The 4,534-nt window shown below is 39.7% G+C and overlaps 1 pseudogene; it reads left to right on the top strand.

The window, feature by feature from the left end:
- Nucleotides 1-2,947: 2,947 nt before the first annotated feature.
- LOC148852753 (vacuolar iron transporter homolog 4 pseudogene) lies at nucleotides 2,948-3,511 on the top strand (annotated as a pseudogene).
- Nucleotides 3,512-4,534: the final 1,023 nt, after the last annotated feature.

Here is a 4,534-nt window from a genome sequence, read left to right as displayed (position 1 = left end):
TCCAAGATCCAAGAGATCATCATGAAGACCAAGAAGCAAAAAGGCAGTTCGGCTATTGAGAAGAAGAGCATGGAGATTGCGCAGATCATGAGCAGCTAAGCTTCTTTTTCTGGTTCAAGGGGGGAAGTTCGATTGTGTCATTGTGAGGTTCTGTAGTTACTTTATTTTCTTTATTTTTAATTCAAGTATTCATTGGTTCTTGTGCACATTTTTATTGGATATTAATGTTAATTAGTCTGACAAACTGAATTAATGTTGATTTTCCTACTGCTATCCATGATTTTGGTGATCCATAATTGTCACGAATAATGGTACGAGTAGCAATTAGGTTGATATCTTTTTGGGTCAATTGTTCGTGACAGCCTTTGACCAATGTTTTAACTTGGTTTAACCTAAAAGAATCGATGGAACAAAATTCAGTAATTGCAACTATCTCAATTATTGTTATTTTGGTTTAACTGTTTTCACAAATCTTAATGCTATCATTGTTTAACATGGAACGCTATCGTCCCCAGTTGAGTGGTGATAAGTGTTGATTGAATGCTGGGTTTGGTCAACTGAATTAGGAAAACACAAGGTTTATTATGGCTATCCTAATAAATCTAAGGTTAAATGCTTGAATTGCAAGAATGCTGAATTGTACCTAGGATCGATGGCCAATCGATTCAACCCGAACCCTTGAACCAGAATTCGGTAAGACTGATTTTCTCTTGTTTGTTTAGTTTGTTATTATTATAATTTTAGTTACTTAATTTTCCCACACAATTACTTTACCCATTCAGCTAAGAGATTACTGATTTGCTCCCTGTGGGATTCGACTTAGAACCACTTTTACTGCAAATATTTTATTGTGGGACAAGTACTAATTTTGAGGGCTTCGACAAACCCGTCACCTTCCTTTCTCAGTGACGGAGACTACGGGTTGTCTCTGGAAATGTGGGAAATCACATAGGGTGCATGGAGCCAACTGTTTTAGCTGCATAACCCCACCACCTTTCTGTGAAGGATCATATCCACTCATCATATGAGTTTTACCTTTGGCCTCTGTCAGACAAGGTTCAGAGCCGTTTTCAGGTAAACCTTTCTGTCCAGTGAGTGCTTACCCATCATAATCGTGAACGCCAAGGTACCGTGAGAGAGTTCCCATTTTCTGTTGAAGCCCCTCCCACATCGGTCTATGACACCCCTATCATCTTATTAAACACTCAGACAAGGCCAACAGCAAATGGATAGCCCATTTTCTGGTGCGTTTCCTCATTACTGAAGGACCCATCCTCATGCTAATGATGGAAGGCCTTTAGAGAGTTCATCATATGAATCTCCTTATCACATGCACTCATATTAGCTGGAGGGAACAAAATTATGCCCTAGTTTGATTTAGGTCAAACCAAAGTGGCTCCCACTGACTTTCATAAAGTCAGATTTCGGTGGGCGTTGAATCGGCTAGGGTTCTGCACGTAACCTCTTGATGAGGTGTGGGGCCCACCACTGAGGGAAGTCATCCAATGACCAAGTACTTATGGCCCATGTACGCAGCACATCACACATCCAATCAATTAATTATCTGTAAGGCCCGTTGGAAGCCCGTTAAAATTTCATAATATTAACCATTAATATTATCTAGGTATATGGGCTGAATTAGGGTTACCCAGTTCGGCCCATATAGCTTTATCCTTTAAAATGGGCTTTTGCAGTTTTAACTATTTAAAACAAGGCTTTATAGGCTGGGCCGAATTAACCATTTAATTAAATATCAATCCTTAGGCCCATTTGTGGGAAATTAGGGCTGACTTTCAGCCTTGATTAAACCCTAGAATTGGTCCAAACAGTTTGAACCAATCTCGGCTCGAATGGGTCTAGGGTTTGATTTTTAATTAAATCCTTAATTCAAGAAAATAATCTGACATTAAATACTGATAAAAGAAAAAACAAGAATCAGTTAATCAGGGTTGTTCGCACAATCCATCCTGCAAAACAGAGGTTAGATCACAGAATTCAGTTTCACAAACTGCAAATTGCAGATAGCGTTTCTCCCATCTGCGAAATCTCCTTCTCTACGAAATTTCCTTTTTTTCAGCCGCCATCTTCGATCCAAAATAAAAAATAAATAGAAATCCTATTTCTATCAATAATTACATCAGATCGAATACTTATACATTGAGTCTAGAAAATAAAAAAAATATTTATAGACCCAAAAATAATTCAAGAACTGCAAAATCGCAGGTTCCCTGTGTAAACCAAGAATTCGATCTCCTCTTGTACGAACAGCCCATAAATCAAGAAAATTATAAAAAACAAATCGAAATAATAATCAGATTTATTTAAAATTAATTTCAGATTATTTGCCCTTCTGTTTTGGGAACAAATTTCCCAAAAAACCATATCTGTGCAAATTGGGTAGAACGCCTTCTCCCTAATTGCGCAGGTTCAGATCTGAAACAGAATGGTTCAAGATTTGAACCTGGCTCTAATACCACTGAAGGGATGAGAGATCCATCCCATGGATGCCCAAAGATTGTGGAATATTTTCAAAAATTTTTCTCCCTTCAATTGGGAATCACATTCCCTATTTAGAAAATCATATTTTCAAGGATCATTCTTGAACCTTAAACTCAACCAGATCTGAACCAAAAGGAATAGGAGACAAGCCACAGTGTCAGCCTTGTCAGGATAGGTCTCTCGGTAGCTGAGACAAGCCAGCCCAACCAACTTGGTGGTACCACAGTGTCAGTCTTGTCAGGATAGGTCTCCCCAGACCGACCCACTGGCTGTGAACATTCTAAACTAACACGAGTCTCAATAAGTGTCCAGTTTAAGGGTATTACACAGAAACATACCAAGGGAACATGAATCAAATATGCACTTTTATTCATTTACAATAAACTCATAAAGTACATCAATTTTGATTGAAGCTAAGGGCATACAAAACTGTCTAACAGTGAAGGATTTCGACTACACCCAAAGAGCCTAGTGGCTCCGAGCCACAGTGCTTGGTGCAAATGATGGGCTGGTCTCAACCACATCACTAATGATCTATGTTGGCGTGGTGAAACAAGATGCAAAAGCGATGATCGTTACCGGCTTTGCCGGACTGGTCGCCGGAGCATCCAGTATGGCGATAGGAGAATTTGTCTCGGTTTACTCGCAATTTGACATAGAAGTGGCTCAGATGAAAAGAGAGAACAGATCGAGAGATGGCAGCGAGAGCGATGAAGAAAACAAAAAGGAGAAACTGCTGAATCCATTCCTGGCTGTGGCAGCGTCCACCCTCACCTTTGCCATCGAAGCTATGGTTCCACTGCTGGCCACGTCCTTCATCAGAGAATACAGAGTGAGGCTAGGGGTGGTGGTTGCAGTCTCCAGGTTGGCGTTGTTGGTATTTGGAGGTCTAGGGGCGGCCATGGGAAAGGCACCGGTGGGGAGGGCTTGTTTCAGGGTTCTAATTGGTGAGTGGTTGGCTATGGCCATTACTTTTGGATTAACAAAGCTTATTGGATCTCAAGCAGTATAAGCCTTTTTTTTTTTTTTAATTTCTCTTTATCAAACTAGAAAAGGTGTTTGTCATATTTTGTTTCTTCTGTATCTTTAATCTACCAATGATCTCTCTTGTTATTGTAGATCTGGATCTACAAAACAGGATTAGATTAGAGAATTTAGATGCAAATAGTTTTGTTTTTCCTCAATGGTCATTTACTTAGACACCCGTTATAGTTTCATGCATTTATTAAAACTTTTGCTCTAATTTGTAAGTGTTTTTACTAAATAGATCCTCTCTGTCAAAAACATTTTATATTTCGATCTTAGAATGACCAACGGGATTGGTGGATTCAGGTTGGGTTTTCATCAAAATTTGAATGGGCCTGAGCTACAAATAGTGTAAGTGGTAACTAGGACCAACCCGAGTTGGACCTCAACACGTGACGTCTTTAACCAAGTGGAAAATGTGAAAGAACATGGACCATCATTTTTTATATTTCAAAAATACCTCCTGATAGTTCTCTTATCAACCTTTTTAATTTGAAGAAGGCATAGACTGCGTGTGTTATAAAAAATTGTTAAGGAATTTTTGGAATAAAAACCAGGATTTATGATCATTCATATGTTAAACTCGTTTTTTAAGAGTTTATGTGACCAATGTCCTTGATAAGAAGGTTGGTTATATAAAATGGTTGCAAATTGATGTGGCACGATCTGGGCACTCCTAGCTGGCTGCTGACTGTCTCCTTGTTGACAACGAACGACACCTGAGAAGATGAAGAAGAAGGATTCCCGGAGATTTGCCCGGCGGGAATACTCGGAAGCTTAAGTTAGAATGCTGAGGAGGAAGAAGAGAGAGTATAAAAGGCTAAGAGTGTAAATCACGCTGGATCACTATGTCTCGAGATTAGCTCGTGAGCAAGTAAGAGTGCAAGTTCAGATCTAATTCGGGGAAAGAGAGTCTGTCTCTCCTCTTAAAGGGCTTTTATAGGGGCGTTCTTGTCAAATCAGGCGTAACCGCCACTGGGCTCCTATCGCAGCCATTACCTGCTAGGGC

The sequence above is a fragment of the Nelumbo lutea genome, chromosome 5, assembly GCF_056320005.1.
Source record: "Nelumbo lutea isolate HS-2025 chromosome 5, American lotus-T2T, whole genome shotgun sequence".
In the NCBI taxonomy this organism is placed as follows: domain Eukaryota; kingdom Viridiplantae; phylum Streptophyta; class Magnoliopsida; order Proteales; family Nelumbonaceae; genus Nelumbo; species Nelumbo lutea.
The sequence above is the reverse complement of the archived record's forward strand: the minus strand, read 5'-3'. Positions and strand labels throughout refer to the sequence as shown.